We start from the raw sequence: 20,021 nt of genomic DNA, 5'->3' as shown, positions 1-20,021 counted from the left end.
TCTTAGCCAATCTGACAGGTGTGTAGTGGTATCTTAGAGTTGTCTTAATTTGCATTTCTCTGATCAATAATGATTTGGAACACTCTTTCATATGAGTGGTAATAGTTTCAATTTCATCCTCTGAAAATTGTCTGTTCATATCCTTTGACCATTTATCAATTGGAGAATGGCTTGATTTCTTATAAATTTGAGTCAGTTCTCTATATATTTTGGAAATGAGGCCTTTATCAGAACCTTTAACTGTGAAGATGTTTTCCCAGTTTGTTGCTTCCCTTCTAATCTTGTTTGCATTAGTTTTATTTGTACAAAGGCTTTTTAATTTGATGTAATCAAAATTTTCTATTTTGTGATCAGTAATGGTCTCTAGTTCATCTTTGGTCACAAATTTCTTTCTCCTCCACAAGCCTGAGAGATAAACTATCCTATGTTCCTCTACTTTATTTAAATCTCGTTCTTTATGCCTAGGTCATGGACCCATTTTGATCTTATCTTGGTATATGGTGTTAAGTGTGGGTCCATGCCTAATTTCTGCCATACTAATTTCCAATTATCCCAGCAGTTTTTATCAAATAATGAATTCTTATCCCAGAAGTTAGGGTCTTTGGGTTTGTCAAACACTAGATTGCTATAGTTGACTATTCTGTCTTGTGAACCTAACCTTTTCCACTGATCCACTAATCTATTTCTTAGCTAATACCAAATGGTTTTGGTGACTGCTGCTTTATAATATAATTTTAGATCAGGTACAGCTAGGCCACCTTCATTTGATTTTTTTTTTCATTAATTCCCTTGAGATTCTCGACTTTTTATTGTTCCATATGAATTTTGTTGTTATTTTTTCTAGATCATTAGAATATTTTCTTGGAAGTCTGATTGGTATAGCACTAAATAAATAGATTAGTTTAGGGAGTATTGTCATCTTTATTATGTTTGCTCGGCCGATCCAAGAGCACTTAATATTTTCCCAATTATTTAAGTCTGACTTTATTTGTGTGGAGACTTTTTTATAATTTTGCTCATATAATTCCTGACTTTCCTTTGGTAGATAGATTCCCAAATATTTTATGGTATCAACAGTTATTCTGAATGGAATTTCTCTTTGTAGATATTTGAAAATTAAAGTGATTTTATCTAAACTTTTAACTTTATGGTCAATTAAACTGATATCCAGAGAGTAGAAATGACTTGTTTCACACCACATGATAAATGACAGATCCAAAATTCAAAGCAAGGCCTTTTTAGTTTTTTGGCTCTGAGATCATTGTTCTGCGTTTATCAACTTGGAATCTCTTCCAGATTTAATTTGCCATTGATTTTACTGCTGTGCTCTAGATAGTTTTTAAAGATACTAAAGGAAAAGTTATGCTATATATTTATTACTATAGTATGTTAACCTAGATCAGTTCAATAACCTTATTCCCTTATTTTGATGATTGTTTCATTATGTAATTAAATAAATACAGTGCATATCCTTGTGAAACTGCTTTGGGTATCAAGGAGCTATCAGAAATGCAATGAAAAAAAAATCTATTCCTTATTGTGACAACCTCAAATGGCTTTTTGGGCTACAATAAAATTATAGTCTATAGTTTAGACCAGCCTCCAATCCCCCAAGAGTAAACAAACAAACAAACAACTTATAACATTCTCTCTCTTTTTATATATATATACATATTGTTAAATGTTACTCTCTATTGTACCTGTCTACATTCTCATCTTCATGACTTCTTCCCATTCTCTCTCATAAATCCTCCAAAGGGATTCCTGAAATTTTCCAGGGCCCTTGCTTTAGTTTTCCTAATGTTACATGTGTACCAGTATATCATTGAGTACTGTCTGCCCGTTAAAATAATAATCATCATCATAGCTAACATTTATGTAGCACTTATGTGCCAGTCACCATGCTAAATTCTTGATAATTATTTCATATAATCCTCACAACAACTTTAGAAAATAGATACCATCATTATTCCTATTTTATAGATAAAAAAACCAAGGCATACAGGTGAAGTGACTTGCACAGTATCATATAGCAAGTGTCTGAATCCAAATTGAATTCTGGTTTTCTTTACTTCAAGCTTGGTACACTATCCTCTGAACAACTTAATTTATCCCATACTTTGCCTCTCTACATGAGTATTCTACTTCCTTTTTTCCCTAGTTACATATCTATCTTATTGATGCTATCTTTTACCTGCTTAGTTCATCCAATTCAATGGCCATAATTTGATGTAACTTGTTTTTGCTGTACCTTGCCCCTTTGAGTGACCTAAAATTTTGATTCCTCAAAGACTGAGGAATTCTATAATTTATAACCATTTACATAAATTAACTTAAACTTATTTAACCATGTACATTATATTAGAAGTCCTGATTTAATGAGTATAAATTAGTGACTAGTAAGAATAATTTATAATTAAAATATCAAAGTTTTAACTTAAGCAATGCTTAGTTTTATCTGGCAATACAATTATAGTCTTCTATAAATATTTCAGCTACATTGGAAGCTTTCTTCTTATACTATTTAAAATCTTCTATTTCCTCTTCAATATAGCTAAAGGTCTGTTCTGTGGTCATGAAGACCAAACTTGATGAGGCTTTCTTTTGGTTATGAAAATAAATATTCTTCAAATTGGAATAAAGTGTCTTAAAATTTTTTCTTTTCTTAGTTAAACTAGTCATTGACCTTTAACTGGAATTTAAATAATTGGGTAAAAAGAAATTTTGCATTGTTGGAACTTGGCATAGTGACCATAGATTCAATGAAGAATAAACTGTCTATTGATTAGATCCCCTAGGAACAGAAACTGGCACTTGGACACTTATGTTTAAATTACATACTTAATTGGAAATCAGTATTTGCAAACCAAATTTATTTATCAAAAATAAACCATATTGCTGCTTGGTTTGCTTCCTACTCAGGAAAATGAAAGTTATGTAACTGATTAAAAAATTATAACATAAATTCCAACTAAAGTTCTCTAGAAAAGAATCCCTTTTAAGAAAATACCAAGGACATTTATTTATTGCATTTTAAAAACATGTAAGATTGTAGGTTTAGAACTGGAAGGGGCTTTTTCTAAAGTCATATTCTAGTCCAATCCCCATATTTTGCAGGTAAAGGTTCTGAAGCTTAAAGAGATTAGGTCACATTTTAAGTAGCAGAAGAGGGAATTTGAATCCTGGTCCTTTAAATGTAAGTCTAATAATCTTTCTGTTGTACTGCACCACTTCTTTGAATGTCAACTTTTTTCTGTTGTGACCCTGAATTGCAAAAACCTCCTAAACAAAATTCCTTTGAGACCTGCTGATGAAATTATCTTTAATCTTTATCTTTAATGATGTAATAATCTTACATCTTTAATGATGTAATTAGAAATAGCTATAATAGCAAAATGCTTTTCAAATTAAAAAAAGAAAACACAAAAAACTAAGTTCCTGCTATATGCTAATTTTTGGTTGTGCTAGGGAGAATAGATCTGGTAACATGTGTCTTTAGTCTGCTTTCTAATATAAATTGTATTATCATACTTATTTAATGTGCAGAATTGCTGTTTTACAGGCAGACACATGGAAGAACATTAATGTGAAGTGATCATCTAAGATATTTTGGAGCCTTATTGATAACATTGGATTTAGAACCTATGCTAACTAAATTCCTTCCTCATGTTTTAGGCTCCATTTCTGAATATATCCTAAATGTAACTGAGGATTTCCAATGTAATCTCATTCAGAATAAGAGAAGATGCTGCATACCATTAAAACTATGGTTTATGAGCTATTAAATAATAGAGTAATATACTGTAATAAATTGGAAGGAACTTGAGAGAGATTTTGTTTAATCCCTTGTGGGACAGATGGCTCAAGAAAGGTTTTTTGCTATTTTCCATTTCTTCTCATCTTCCGACCTTCTGAGTCCATTGCCTCTACATTTCTGGCTCAGCTTGGAAGATATAAAAAAAGGTGTGGGGAGATAAAAGACAATCCTGTACATTAGTGATTTTATCACTGTGTGTACCTTTTCCATTGAAACAAAAGACAGTCAACCTATTGTGCCCTAGTAGTCAGTTTTCATAGATTGCTCTGCCCAGAAAAATCCCTTTCCTGGAGGCTAATTTCTCATAAAAAGTTCTCTGAACTTTACTTACCTGTTCCTCAGAAGGCAGTCTGTTCACCAGATCTCTACTCTTAAGCCACTTCTACTTAAACTATTCTAATCTTAAGGTGGATAGAAAGAACTTGTCAGAACCTAAGTTTCATTAACATAATCTTTTAACATTCAGGAGTTATTTTCATCTTATTCCTGAGCTATTATTTATTTCCAGTAGAAATTGGAGAGAGATAATATGAATGATGGTTAGGTTACTAAGAGCAAAGTTTCAATTCTACTGCCTCCGGAAGCAAAAACAAAAATGTTGTTTGTAATTCAAAGTCCTTCACGACCTAGCTTCTTTCTACATTTCCAGTCTTCCTATACTTCACTCCCCAATATGTACTCCTCAGTTCAGGGACATTGGCCTGATGCGTGTTCCACAAACAAGACATTCTAGTTGCAATCAGTGAATATTGATTAAGCATCAGCTATGTACCAGGTACCATGCTGTGCCCTGGGAATACAAAAAGAGGCAAAAGATAGTCTCTAAAAGGGAAGAGAGGGCATGCAAAGCAAGCCATATATACGAGGTAAATAGGAAATATTTAACAGAAGGAAGGCATTAGAATCAAGAAGAGTTAGGGAAGGCTTCCTGTAGAAGGTAGATTTTAGTTGGGATTGAAGGAAGCCAGAGGAAGGTCAGTAGTCTTGAGTGGAGGAACATTCTAGGGAGGGAGGATAGCCAAAGAAAATGCCCTATACCAAGAACTGGAGCCTCTTGTTTGTGGAACATGCAGTGCCACTGAATTGAAGATTATATATTAGAGTAAAGTATAGCAGAACTGGAAAGGTGGGAAAGGAACTAGGCTGTGAAGGGCTTTGAATGCCAAACAGCATTTTGTTTTAGCTTCTGAAGGCAATAGGAATCTGAGCCATTGGAATTTTTTTTTTTTGATAATTTACCTGATTTAATCAATGTAGGAGGGATGACAGATTTCTTGTACTACTGAAAATCAGTACCTTTTCTGCAACTTACACTGTTAGAGCGTTACTTGGGGGATTGAGCCATTAAGTGACTTGCCCAGGATTACACAGCCAAATATTTAATAAGTGAGGTGAGACTTAAACCCCAAATCTTTCTGATTCTAAGACCTGTTCTCTATTAACCATGGTATGGTCAATGTTCTAAATTCTATCCTTATTCACATTCACACAAATCCACAGTCTTACATTTTTATTTTCTGTGGGGAGTTGAGAATTGGGGAATGGAGCTGAAATAATGAGAATATGAGAGTAAGCACTTTGTACATTTAGGATATTTATAATTAAATGAGCATTTGTAAGAAATCACCCATTGGCAATTTGTGAGTCATTGATATGCTGCTGTCTTCAAAAAGTAGGTGAGTGAGTCACAATGATTATGTGACTTCCATTGGTTCTTATGTTGATTATTTGTATCTATATGCTTCCATCTTTCCAGACTCTAGCATTATTCTTGACTCTTTCCTGTATCTTTGTACCCCTTTTAGGCTCTGAGAATCCTTATCCCAATTCCTATTCTATCAGGTAACTCTCAAATTCCAAAGCAAGGCTGCATCCACCCCTCAAAGTTGTAGAGGGTATCTCAAGGATTTGTCCTGTCTCAGCACCAGCCTCTACTGTCATGATTCTCAGTATTGTCATCTGATAATTATTTTTAGTTATATAGACTTAAGTAGCTTTTAGAAAAGGGCATTTTCCATACTAGGTATGATAAGAATGATAAGAAACTACTACCTGAAAGTCTGTGACATTTTCCTACAAGTACATAGGGGAAAGCAGCCCATATTTAAAGAGAACATGGGCAAAGAGATAACTTGGTTGTTGGAAATCCTTTTTTTCCTCATTCCTAAGGGTGCCCAAGAAATTCCTTATAGTTTCTTTTCTGGACTCTTAGAAGAACCAGGAATCGAATCCAGCCTGACCTTATATTCCGATGCAGACACTGCTGTCAGTTAAATTGGAGGATGCTGTTAGGGTACTGGTGGGGATATGGGAGGTCCCATATCTAGGTCCTTTGAATCTCAAAAGGACCTCCTTGGGCCAAAGTGTGATTATATTCCACAACTTTTCTCACAGCCATCCATCCCCTCTCACTACTTCTGACCTGGATTATTATAATAGCTAACTAGTCTTTCTGTTTCAAATCTCTCCCTTCTCTTATCTCTCATCCAAATAGCTGATATTTTTTGCCTAATATAAAATTTTACCAAATAAATCTTATAATTTCATTCCCTTGCTTAATAAACTTTGGTGGCTCTGTTACTTTAAGATAAAACATGAACTTCTGTTTGGCTTTTAAAAGTTTTCATAACCTTTCCCAATTTGCCTTTCTAGCCTTATTATACTGTACTTCTGTTTGGCTTTTAAAAGTTTTTATAACCTTTCCCAATTTGCCTTTCCAGTCTTATTATACAGTACTTCTCTTTGCTTACATTGCAGTCTAGTCAAGTTGGTCTTTTTTTGGTTCCTCCCATCTTTTGTTATCTTCACTTTGTACTGGCTGGCTGTCCCCTATGTCTGAAACACACACTTTCCTTTTTTCTCTCTGCCACATAGACTACCTCTTTGAAGACTCAGTATATATTCTTCTGCATAAAGCATTTCCTGATTTCCTTAATCTGCTGGTGCCCTCCCTCCCAAAACTGCCCCATATTTATTTTGTATTTCAGTCTTTTTACACATAACTCCCCTCCCTATGCTCTGTGTGTGATAGCCGTAGTGGTCTTTCTACTTTGTCTTACATGTTAAACTGTTTCTCTCTGTCTATGCATGCAATGTCCCCAATGGCAGGAAGTCTCTCCCCTCCACTCTTCTGTCTCCTGGCTTTCCTGATTTCCCCTAAGATTCAGCTTAAACACTGTTTTCTGCGAGTCTTTTCCTGATCCTCCAGCTGCTGCTTTCTCTCTGCAGTTCATCTACTCTATGTTCCCTTATCTGTGTGGTGTTCCTCTATTAGAACAGAAGCTCCTTCAGACTATGATTCAGATGCCCTGCCCATTGTGAACACTTACTGGATGCCAATTGATTGATTCACTGTTTATTCTGTATATAATTATATTTACATCTTACCCTCCTTGGTAAACTGTAGGGACTTTGTATTTTCAGTACCTAGTGTGAAGGGAAGGGAGCAAGGTGAAGAGGAGAATTATTTCTTAGTACTTACTATGTGCCAGGCACTGTGATAAATGATTTACAAATATTATCTTATTTGATTGTCATATCAACTCTGGGAGGTAGGCATTATCCCAATTTTGCACTTGAGAAACTAAAGTGAACATAGGTTATTTGCCCAGGTTCACATAGGTAATATCTACACCAGTTATGAAATCAGGTGTTCCTTTCTCCAGGCTTAGCATTCTATCCACTGTACTATTATAGGTGGCACTTAATAATTAAATGCTTTTTGGTGGGTTGATCTAGTCGTTAAATCAATTTCAATTCATTATAAATTCTTTTATTTCTGTATACATTTTCTCATCAAGATATTAAAGAACATCCTTGTGGTATCTCTTATCCTTTTTCTCATCCCATCCATACCAAGCATGATTCTTTCATTATCACTGTAATAGTATCAATACTGTTACTGTATTGATACTGTATCTAGTATACGTGGACAGAGAGCCCTTTTTATTGTCTTTAGCATTCTGTGGAAATCTCAAGTCCTTCTGGACTTGAGTGTTTATAATGGTCTGGTTGGTTTTCTGGAGGTCTTTTGCATCAGCCTTCGGTTCAGCAGAGTAATTACCACAACAATAGCCAGAGATAAAGTTCAAAAGTGTTTATTATCTCCTTGCCTGGGGTTCAGTGATCTGAAGGTCTTCTGGAATGTGTCTTGGTTTCTGTGGAGGAAGCAGGAGGACCACTACGATGGTCTCTGTCTTGAAACCAGGAACTTGTGCTCCAGCCTCCAGTCCTCTGTCTTCCCTGAGTCTGTCTCCAAGTCCTTCTCTGGCTGAGTTTGTCCCAGTTTGTATGCAGTATACTGCGTACAAACCAATCGTTATATCACTAAGGAACCATTATTTGTTGTAAGATTAAATCAATTATACTGAACTAGAGAACTATTAATCACCATGCTAACCTAGATAACCATATAACCATTGTCTTATCAGTTGTCTGAATTAACATCTTGTAAGAATCCTTGTTTCAAGTACAGAGTTCTGGCCCATTACAAGTGTTCCCAAGATTTTAATAGTATTTTATCCTTCCTATATCTTCCTCCTCAGCAATGTACCTTTGTCTTCTCTATCTTTTTAAAAATAATAGCTTTTTATTTTTAACATTTATCCTTGCAAAACCTTTTGTTCCATATTTTTCTTCCTTCTTTCCCTCGATCCCTCTCCCTTAGACAGCAGGTTATCCAATTCATAGATTAAACATGTACAGTTCTTCTTATACACATTTCCACATTTATCATGTTGCACAGGAAAAATCAGGTCAAAAAGGAAAAAAAATGAGAGAGAAAAAAGCAAACAATAGCAAAAAAAAGGAGAAAATACTATGTTGTGATTCACATTCAATCCTCATATTCCTTCCAATGGGTACAGATGTCTCTCTCTCTCACAAGATCAGTGGAACTGGCCTGAATTATCTCATTATTGAAAAGATTCACATCCATCAGAATTGATCATTGTAAAATCTTGTTGTTGTCGTGTACAATGATTTCCTGGTTCTGCTCATTTCACTTAGCATCAATTCATGTAGTCTCTCCAGGCCTCTCTGAAATCATCCTGTTGATTGTTTCCTAGAGAAAAATAATATTTCATAACATTAATATACCATAACTTATTCAGCCATTCCCTCACTGATGGGCAAACATTCATTTTCTAGTACTTTATCACTACCAAAAGGGCTGCTAGAAACATTTTTGCACATGTGGGTCCTCCTCCCTTTTTTATGATCTCTTTGGGATCCAGGTCCAGAAGAGACACTTAGGAATGTCTTTTTAACATCCAGATTAGCCAATGATATTTTATGTTTAATCTCCAGAATCTCCATAGACAACACCCCTCTGGTTCTTAAGATGTTTGTTTTCCCTTCTTCCCCTGAATTGTCATTTTTTCATTGACATCATTTTCCTCCTTGATGTTGGAAATTGGGTCCAGAACAACAACCTTCTTCTGTTGTTTTCTTGACCATTTGAAAGATAAGACCTTTTTTATAATTAAATTGTTTTTTATTCCTCTTGGGTGAGACCTGAGACTGCAGATATAAGGAAGCAAAGGGTTCCTGAGTGAGAAAACACCTTTTACTAAAACAAATTAATTAGCACTTGCTCTACATTTTTTTTTTTTAAAGACATTTCTAGGATCACACAGCTAGTATTTTTCACAAGTTAGAGCTTAAAACCAGATCTTCCCAATTGTGAGACTAGCTCTCTATCTTCTAAGTCAGGATTCTCATTCAGAAGTGAAGCTTGTGCTCCAGAAATCTGCAGGTGGTAAAATTGTAAAATAAATACATAAATATAGCATTGGATACTGCCATAGGAGTAGCAGTTTGTTTGTTTAGAGCCTTTATGCATTATAAAGCACTTTCCTTGTAACATGTCTCTGAGGTAGATCCTAGAAACACAAATCTAGAACTGGAATTAATTTCAGAAGCCATCCAGCCCCACTCTCCTCATTTTGTTGTACATGATGATAGCTAGCATTTATATAGCACTTATTATATGCCTGGCACTGTGCTAAGCACTTTATAACTGTTATCTCATTTGATCTTATCATTATCCATATTTTACATTTGAGGAAACTGAGACAAACAGGTTAAGTGACTCTCAGGGTCATACAGCTGATAAGTGTCTGAGGCCACATATGAACTTGAGTTTTTCAGACTCTAGTTCAGGACCTCTAATACTGTAGCCCCAAGCTGCAAAGAACTAAAACCCCTTAGGGACTTCTCTGAACTTATTTGCCCAAGATCACATAGGTAATGCGCCTAGTACTACTAGTACTACTAGATTGTAATGCCAAAGACATAAAATAATTTGAACCCAGTTCCTTTTCCTCCAAAACCAACATTCTTTTCATGAACAGTGTAGCTTGGCCACTCCTTAATTAATGAATAGCTTAATAGGAAAACAAATAGTGCTTATATCCTTTATTTAATTTGTTCTTCAATTTCTTCATTTATCAGATACTTATTGATTGCCCCTATCTGAATTAATACTGTATCAAATACTGAATTGGGGGATAAGGGAGGAAGAAGCGATAGGGAAGAACTATTTGCACAAAAATTTCATTGGGAATACAGAGTTTAATGTCATAAAAAGTGAAAGAGATCATTTTAACTTGAAAAATGTTAAAGAGAGGTATTGTAAAATGATTTGCCTTGTTCATAGAACAAGCTTGGTATTACCCTTGCAGAACGTTGGCTTTTAATTATTTGGATCAGAATGTGCTTTGCCAGGTCGAAAGAGCTTTACAATGTACTGAACAAAGAAAATGTTTCTCCTTTCTTTGAGCTTACAGATGAGAGAGCACTGGGCTCCAACATTTTTGACCCAATCAGTAAAAAATATATGAGCATGTGAGGGCAACATGTATATATATTTATATATTTTTTGTTTATATAATAGATATTTTATTTATTTATACATTTATTTATAAATAATTTTTTATTTATAAGTTATATGTGCACAGTACTATATTAATAAGTAGAAACATTATAAAATTATATCAGTAGTAACTAATTATAACAGATAAAAATGAAATATTTTATACTAGATTCAATAGGGAGAACTATTTATTGAATATAAGAGAATGACATGACCAGATCTAAGTTTTAAGGAATAACACGGGCAGCTTGTAAGGACGATAGATTAGAAAGAGAGATGACATTGGAAAGCAGGGAGCCTAATTAAGAGGCTATTTCTATAAGATCACAGAACATATTTACTGATCACTCTTCCAGAGCACAGAGCTAGTCCTTCAAGGGATGTCTGGTAGAGACATGAGGTGATCTGGGATTCAGAAGGTTGATGTATTTAGAGAGAGGAGGAGCATTTGTCTAATTTGTGATTGTTTGATGGTGCACCTATTCTAGTGAGCTGTAGTGGATGGTGATTATGACATTAAACAAATGGGAGTGGAAGAATATTAGATAACTGTATTTGTATCTGTGTTGGAGACAAGTCTTATGATTTGCTTTCATGGGATAGTGTGATGTTACTCATATTTCCATTTTCCTTTTGACTCATAATATCCCTCAGAGTCAGGACATGGTCCCCAAGGGGGTCACAACTGTATGTCTAAAAGTCACTTACATTTTGCCTTCTGTAACTGGGTTGAATCTGTTCTAGGTAGGAGAAAAAAAAGATTAGATACTTCTTTTATTTTCTTCTATGATATTATTATTCTTTGAGCAATTTGGAATACTTCATCTCACATTGCACAGACTGAAATTGACCTTATATTTTTTTGATTAACTCTTCTGTAAAATTGATTATATAATTATGTATTCTGTGATAACCACAATCTAGAGTAAAAATACTTCAGCAAGAATGAGAGGCAAGAGATGGACAGCCCAAGTACTGCACTGACACCAGAATAATTTAAAAACATTAGATAAAGAACTTTCATGAAGTATTTATAGAAGTAAATGAGTAGCAGATACAAAGAATGATGAGGTCTGGATGGTTGCAGTTTGCATTATTGAAGAGAATAACCAAATGCATTGGACCCATTGAAGGAAAATATGGTGACAGAATGGTTTGTAGGTAGGGAGACATGTTAGGAAGCAATTGTTCTGTGGAGCAAGGTGAGAAGTGATTATAGAGAATGATCAGTAATAGAGGAAAGGGTTTAAATAAGAAACATTTGAATGAAGGATTAAACATACTTGGTAACTAGCTGAATAGAGTATATGAAAAGTGGAAATACTCTAAAAAGCTGTAATCAGTAATTTTATTCCAGAATTACTAGAAGAATGGTGTTAAAATTAACGGGAATAAAAACATTAAAAGTGAATTCTCTTTTAAGGAATGAAGATTATGAATTCTCTTTTAGCCATTTTGAACTTGAAGTGATACTAAAGGAAAATATCCAATAAGCATTTGCAAATGTGAAACTGGAGCTCAGGTTAAAGGTAAAAAATAGATATGTAAATTTGGAAGTAATTAGTATAGAGATAATTAATAAAGTTAGTTCAATTAATAAAGTTCAAGATAAAGAGTGAGAAGAGAGTCCTTGGAATACCCACAATTTTAAAATTAATTAATTAATAATAAATAAGCCATTAATTAATTAAGGTGTGTAGAGAAGGAAACAGGAATTAGAAGATGGGTGGGAGGAAAACCATGGAAATTAAAACCTTAATGTTTGTAAATTTTTTGTAATATATATTCTTGTTACTAAACAAGTATTATCATCCCTATTTTATAAATGATGAAACTGAGAATCAGAAGAGATTAAGTGATTTGCCCCAAAGCTAGTGTTAGAAGAACTTGAACCTTGGACTTCTTGACTCCAAGTCCACCCCCAACCATATTACATATTAAAGATTAAATCAAAGAGGATGGGGAATGGGAAACAACTCCTGCATTTTATAAGATGGAAGTCATTGGAAATCTTTAAAAATGAGCCTCCAGTAGTGTTGTGGATACCATGTGGTATAGGGGTTACAGAGAAAATAGATGATATAGAATCTTTGCTTGTTTTTGTTTTTGTTTTTTTGAGATGAGTAGAAATAGCATGAATTTGAAAGGAATGAAGCATGGAGCAATGTTAACAGAAGGACCAGACTATATTCTAGGCAATCAGGCTGTTTTCATGGTGTCCGATCACCGGAGGTGCTGAACTGGGGTGGGAGAATTCTGAAGGAGAGAGGAATTTCTAGAAATTAATTTGTGTGATTTTTTTGCATGCCCTCAGAGGTATGGTCAGAGAGAGGAGACAGTAGATGGCTTGCTGGGCAGAAAAAATCACCCAGAAATTTTCTAGGTTCTTTTAAATATTGTTCTTGTTATCATTTATTCTTCATTTTTGAAGAGGACCACGACACAAGGAAGGTAATGCCATAATGTGCAAATGAATCAGATTTCAGGGAGGCAGGGCTGGGCAAGGTCACCTGCCTCAACTTCTCTCCAGAGCATCTGGGTCCAGTAGCCAGGTACAGATCAGGATGTATCCTTGAGGCATGGTATTGGCAGGGGATGGTGATGATGGAGTTGGGTGTGAAAAGATGGAGGAAAAAAGACTTGGCAGTTGGATGGCACTGCTCTTGCCTTTGAACTGCTCCTTTCCCACCCTGAAAAATAAAAGCAATTCAAGCAACTAATTGCTTAATTAATTAATTCAAGCAACTAATAAACCAATTGTCTAAATGTCTCCTAGGAAAGTGTGATCTTAGTTGCAGAATAATTATTGGCACTGATCCCTCTTACTGCTTAAAAGGGGAGTCCATGAATATGACCTTCATTTGTGAACTTCACTTTTTGGTTGATGAAGGAGGTGGAGGGAGGAGAATAAAGGAAGAAAGAAAACAGATCACAAGGTTGCTTAGGAGGCCCAGTCAGCAAGGAAAAAATTACATGTTGTACTGCCTTCTATTGCACGTATGCTGTTTATGACTTTTTTGAGAGCTATTCTTACTTGCTGCCATTTTTAATACCTGAACAACTGGGAGAGAGAACTTATAATCCTACAGTCATTTGGCTTGTCATCTTAGAGAGTATTTTTAAACCATAACACTCAGTCTCTGCATGTCATTTACAGCACAAGAAGGACTTTCAATATTAATATCTCCAGAGTACAGACTGTAAGTATTAGGTGTCAATATGTCTTTCAACCAAAGTAGTATTTTCAATTACCTCTGAAAAAACATTTTAAAGCATTTTCCCCTTTAAAATTGACATGTAATATTGTGGTTATTACAATAATAATTTTAAAAATTGCTTGATTCAGTTTTCAACAAATAGAAGTCAACAGCCATTTTTAGTAGAAGCTTAATACATGCTAGTTGATTGATTTACTTATAAAAATAGAACTAGCTAATATCCTTGGCTAATTATCCAAAACATTTATAAAATCACAAGTCACTGTTTGTACTTTTCTTATATGTGGTCACATACTGTAGTTGAGAGAAAAAAAAGATTTGTAATTAAGAGACATAAATTTGAGTTCTTGCTGTACCCCTTGTTAGCTTTTATTCATCATGAATCATCATGATCATTATTAATAATTATACTCTAGGTATACCCTAGGGTAGATCATGTAAAACTTCGTTTCCTTATCTGTAAAGCAGTAGTAATGATGATGTGTGAGTTGTCCTCTTCACAGGATTTTTGTAAGGAGTTTTGTATATTACAGTTATTTGTCTAGGTCTATTGGACTTTGAGTCTGGAACACTTGAATTTTAAATCTGCTTCAGACATTTGTTAATTGAGTGATCCAAGCAAGTCCTCTAACTTCCATCAGCTTCCTATAAACCAAAAACAATAATAAGCACCTACTACCAAAATTGTTGTAAAGATCACGTGAGATAACACATATAAGTGCTTTGCAAACCATAGTTATATAAATGCTATAACAAAACTGATAACTATTGTTATAACTAATTCTGTGAGACCAAGGATTCTTCTATATAAACTTCCTGCCTTAACCAGTATATGGTATAATATTTTTATGGTATAATATTTAAGTTTTTAATAAGTCTTGAATTGAATTTAATCAATCATTTTGAATAAGTTACATATTTTAAAATAAATACTTTAACAGGAAAGTCATTCATCTTGCTGATGAGTTTGTATAACTATAAGGAAGCAAGAGAGATGGCAATTAAAAGGACACTCACTTGACTCACAATATAACAGTATGAAATTTTAATTGAAAATTTTATGAAAATTTTTGAAGAAATGGAAACTGATTACTAAATGAAGAAATAGTTTGGTTTTCGGTTCTTTTTGACTTGGAAAATAATAAAGATATTAAGCTAGAATTAAAACTGTCCATTCTTTTTCTTATGATACATGTAATCTTTTAATTTATTTTTAACCATGTGTGATTATACAGTAAGATGGAGTAAAGAATAAAAAACAATAAAGATCTACTTTTGCGAAATTTACAAGTGCTTCATTGAAGGCTCACCTCAGAGTCATGGATTGAATTTATAAATTTGTCTTGGCTCTCAGTTAAGTGCTTAAAAATCTTCCAAAAACAAAAGTGCATAATGTTGGAAAGAAAGAAATTTGTCTTATTAATGAATGTTGTAATATTAAGATTCAATCTTTAATCAGTACAAAGAAGCTACTAAATTAAGAATCCTGAGTTAGGGAAAGTGGCATTCCCTAGATAATATGCCAGCTGCACTCTAGAATAGACCATAGCTTGACAGAATCTTCAAGATCATCCACTTCCATTTTCTCATGTTACATTTGGGAAAACAGAGGGTCAGAGAGGTAGGAAGACGCCTTCAGAGGTACTGTAGTCAGGAAATAATAGAACCAGGATTTAGAAATGCCAGTTTTTTCCTCTAACCAAAAACTAGTTGTCTTTATGTTCATGAGACACTATGGCACAGTGGGGAAAAAAATGCTGTAACTGGAGTTAGATGATCTAGAATCAAATCCTGGCTTTGCTATGTAATATTTGTAGTATCTTGAGGAAGTTGGTTCTTTTCTCTACTTCGTTTCCTTATGCATTCTGAATTAGATGATGATCAAGATTATTCCAGCTTTGAATTTGCTAATCTGTCAGGGAGAGTCAAAATGGATTGATATAAAAATATTATCAAATCATTGTAAAGAAAACCAGGAAAGATGATGACTATATAAATGGAAAAAACAATAAAACAGAATTGAAGACTATATAATTATACCTACCAGTTTCGGCCTTAGGGGATGGATGAAAAAAATACATTTTTTCCTTTTGCTGAAGAGTCTCGGAGGATTATAGTTATCAAAAATTCAAGAGCCATACTTTTTCCTAAAAATTATATAATTTTTATGTAATGTTATGTTTTATTAAATTATATAAAACTTAAAATAAAAAAAATTAATTATGGCTAGTGAATAATTAATAAAAGGATGTAAACCAAAGACCCACTCTTGGAGGTTTCTTGACACCTTTTTATACCCTTGGAAGAGTGAGTGTTCTTGACAGTCACCAATCAATTTGGATTTGTTAACAGTAAATGAGAATAGATATTATAATGAGAGGTGGGCTTATTCTAATGAGAAGGTGAGGAAATGTCACTTTGATTTTGTCATTCTTATTCTAAGACCATTCCTATACTTGGGCCAATCTGGACAAAGGATCTGTTTTTCCCACCCCTTCCAATCCCCAGGTTTTAGTAGAGCAATCCGAGTCAGAATTCACTTAGATTAGATTTTATTGTTTAATCAAAACTAAACTTCTCCTAGTTGAGTGGGGTCTGAACAAGATTGATGAGAATGTTAAATCCAGTCTTCCCTATTCTTCAGAGGCTGATTTGACTTAATAGAGAATGTGGAAATAGGAAAGTAAAAAATCCTGGATCTCCCCCAAATTAACAATTGGTTATTTAATAATCATCTGTCTGGACTGTGGGTATGGAATATTGCATATGTTGTGAGATAAAGTGCATTTGTTAATTTATTTTATGCAGTTATTTTAAAAAATCCTTGTTATAAAGAAAGGCTCAATGAGTAGGGAAGGGGAATATTTGGAAATTAATGTGAGGCAACTAAGTGGCATTGTTGATAGACCACTGTGTTCTGAGTTGAGAATATTTATGTTTGAATCTGTACTCAGACATTTACTAGCTGTGTAGCCCTGGAGAACTCATTTGAACCTCACTTAGCCTCAGTTTCTTAATCTGTAAATTGGGGATAATGATAGCACCTGCCTCACAAAGTTGTGAAAATCAACTAAGTTTATATATGCGCATGCTTTGAAAATCTTTAAGAGCTATGTGAATGCAAGTCATTGTTATGTGAAATCATTGTATGTATATAGAAATACATTATAATGTAAAAACCAATCAGTATCAGCAATCATTTTTAAAAATAACATATCATACACAGTTTCTACTGCAGAACCAACTTAGAGGATGGTTTAAAAAGTATGGTGAAGATATGTAATGTGATACTTTGACCTGATTTTCCTAGAGCAAGTTTGTTATCTCTCAGGGGTTCATGTGTTTTCTCTGACGTCATTGTTTTGAGCTCCCATGCAGGTGTGTTCCCCTTACTTCTAGCTGCTCCACTGGAGTTGGCTTTTATGAAGAAATACTTGCTACATAAAGAAAATACTTTATGAAGAGATACATTAACAAGCAGTGTAATTGTTTTCCCCAACACTTAGTGAAACCCTGTCCTTCACACAACTTTGCAGTATTCCTTCAATCAAGTTCACTTCTTGATTCAGTGTCCAGTGAGCAGAAGAGCCTGCATCTCAGGCTGTAGTGGGTTAGCCAGGTCACTTAGACTTCACGTCCCATCATTTGCATCATGCTTTAAAATTGGGGAGCTGAAGACTGCTTACACTTTTGAGTAGGATTACAGCTCCTATTTCCTTTACAGATCTATGCAACCTTAATGATGTGCTTAAGATTGCTCGTTTTAACCATGTTCTCTGGGTATATCTCATAGATCCTAGTGTATCATTTCCCTACTTGCGCACACATTACCTTGGCTCATGCATGTGCTCTCAATTGGAGAACATACCTCCTTTCTCTCTCTCATATGCTCTTGTTGTAAAACAAGACATTAGGCAAGTTAAAGACAAAATCATTTCCAGATGTTTATTTATTAAAAAAAAAAATCTGGCGACTGTAGTCTTTTAACTTTTGTTTTTTTTTCTAACACAATTAAGTAGAAAAGTAAGACAGAGGTAGAATAGTCTCTTTTCCCCTATCAGTTTTTTTTTTAAAGCATTTCTTTTACTGTTATGAGCACCAGATCCCCGAAATAAACCAGCCCATAGTCACCTACCTCTTTACTGGTTTATGCAGACATTACCTTTCCGAGTTTTGAAAAAAGAAGCCTCAGGTGTCCTGGTTTTTGGCTTTCACAGTCGGCTGTAATCAGCTGCTCTTCTTTTTCCCTCTCTCTACATGCCTGTCCTCCACAGTTGGATAGGCATTTGCCTTCTGTCAAAACTCCAAACTCCCATTTCAGGGGCTGATCTCAGTTGGTTTCCTTTCTTTCCAAATTGGGAAGAGCTACAAATTCCAGAGGGCTTTATGGTCAACCCACCCGTGACCTGTGGGTAGTTATAGACATATTGGGCAAGACCCTTGGATATAAATTAGTTTGATACTTGAAAGGTGAAAATCAGGCATGTTTTTAGGATTAGTTTTGGATAATAATGAAAGTAGAAAAAAAAAAAGGAATTAGATAATACTGATACATTTCAGAGAAATAAAACATGGGAAGGCCGGAGTGGATTTATAGATAGCTCAGTCTTTTAAACCAATGGTTTCAAACTCAAATAAAAGTGGATCTTTTTTGTTACAAACAAAAAAATAATATAACCTATGTTGTATTTTTCTTTTTTTGTTGTTTTTACTTATTTTGTTAAATATTCTCAATTATATTTTCACTCAGTAGTAAGTTGGCACCTCTGCTCTACAGTGACTGAAATTTTTAATAGAAAGATAGTTATCTGATTATGAAATTCCTTTAGAGTTAGTTTTAGCATCTCTTAATCCCTATAGATAAAAGTTCTTTCTAATATTGGGCCAATCAAAGGCTGAAATTGATAAAAGTACTAAGCTTGGAATTGGGAAGACCAGAGTTCAGGTATGATCTCAGTCACTGTTTTTGAGATGGATAGATTAATCTATATTTGTCTTAGTTTCCTCATCTATAAAATGGGGTGGTTGTGATCATCAGAAGTCATCATTTTAAAGTTCAAGTATGATCTCAGTCACTGTTTTTGAGATGGATAGATTAATCTTTGTTTGTCTTAGTTTCCTCATCTATAAAATGGGGTGGTTGTGATCATCAGAAGTGATCATTTTAAAGTACTTAGTACAATGCCTTGCACATATTAAGTGATTTATGAATGTTGATATTTATTATTTTATTTTAAATACTATTTTAAAAGTTATTTTAAAATCTTCATTATCATTATTATACATATAATGGTCTAATCTGAATTGCTTCTGATTATATCTTCTATATCTTCCTCATTAAATGAAGTAAATAACTTGCTGCCCTATTTTCTCAATCTTTATTTTTTTCGGGCTATAATGATTCATTATATTATTATATCAACTATTATTTTATTATATCAATCAATAAGCATTTATTCAGTCACTGCTATTTGCTTGACACTGTGTTAGGCAATGTGTTTACAAAGAGAAAAATGAAACAGTTCCTGCTCTCCAAAGAATTTATGTTCTATCAGGGGAAATAATGGGGATTTCTAAAATATTTCTTTTTAATAAGTTTATGTATCTGGAAAATATTTACCAAGTAAACACAAGGTACTTTCAGTGGAAAAATGGAGTTGGAAGGGGTCTTGTATAAAAGACAATTTGAGCTGTTCTCTGAAAACAGGGATTCTTAGAGATAGAAGTGGAGAAGGAATCCATTCCAGAATGGGGGACAGCTTTTACAAAAGAATGAAAGCAAAGAGATGAAATGAATGTCATGTACAAGGAACAACAAGTATGTCATTTAGACTGGAATGTAGAATGTGGGAAGATAAGTAATGTGTAATAAGCTTAGAAAGGTAGAATGGGGCCAGCAGAGGAGTTTGCCCAGCTGAAGAGTTTATATTTCATTCTAGTCATTTGGGTGTCATGGGAGCATTTTTAGCCTAGAGCAATGTATGGACCACGTCTGTGGATGTCATTTCAGGAAGACTATGGAGGAGGATAATTTGGAGAAGGGAGAAACTTGAAGTAGAAAGGCAAATAAAAATAATATTGCAGTGATAAAAGATTGAACTACAATGATGCT

At 34.2% G+C, this 20,021-nt stretch overlaps 1 protein-coding gene and 1 long non-coding RNA gene across 4 annotated transcripts in view; one reads left to right on the top strand and one right to left on the bottom strand.

Moving 5' to 3' along the window:
• The window catches only part of RETREG1 (reticulophagy regulator 1), a 185,163-nt gene that overhangs the window by 68,427 nt on the left and 96,715 nt on the right, over positions 1 to 20,021 (top strand). The window lies entirely within an intron of this gene.
• LOC127543649 (uncharacterized) lies at positions 7,899 to 18,884 on the bottom strand. Of its 3 annotated transcripts, none has more exons than XR_007949275.1 (3): positions 18,045 to 18,884; positions 15,954 to 16,056; positions 7,899 to 8,879 (listed from the first exon to the last, which is right to left on the bottom strand). It is a non-coding gene; the product is annotated as an uncharacterized LOC127543649 (long non-coding RNA). The 3 variants fall into 3 exon arrangements; XR_007949274.1 differs by lacking the exon at positions 7,899 to 8,879 and adding an exon at positions 10,835 to 13,381 and having other exon boundaries at positions 18,045 to 18,881; XR_007949273.1 differs by lacking the exon at positions 7,899 to 8,879 and adding an exon at positions 15,084 to 15,821 and having other exon boundaries at positions 18,045 to 18,865.

Source organism: Antechinus flavipes, chromosome 1 (assembly GCF_016432865.1).
Source record: "Antechinus flavipes isolate AdamAnt ecotype Samford, QLD, Australia chromosome 1, AdamAnt_v2, whole genome shotgun sequence".
NCBI lineage: Eukaryota > Metazoa > Chordata > Mammalia > Dasyuromorphia > Dasyuridae > Antechinus > Antechinus flavipes.
Note: the sequence above shows the minus strand (reverse complement) of the source record. Positions and strands in the feature narration are given on the sequence as shown.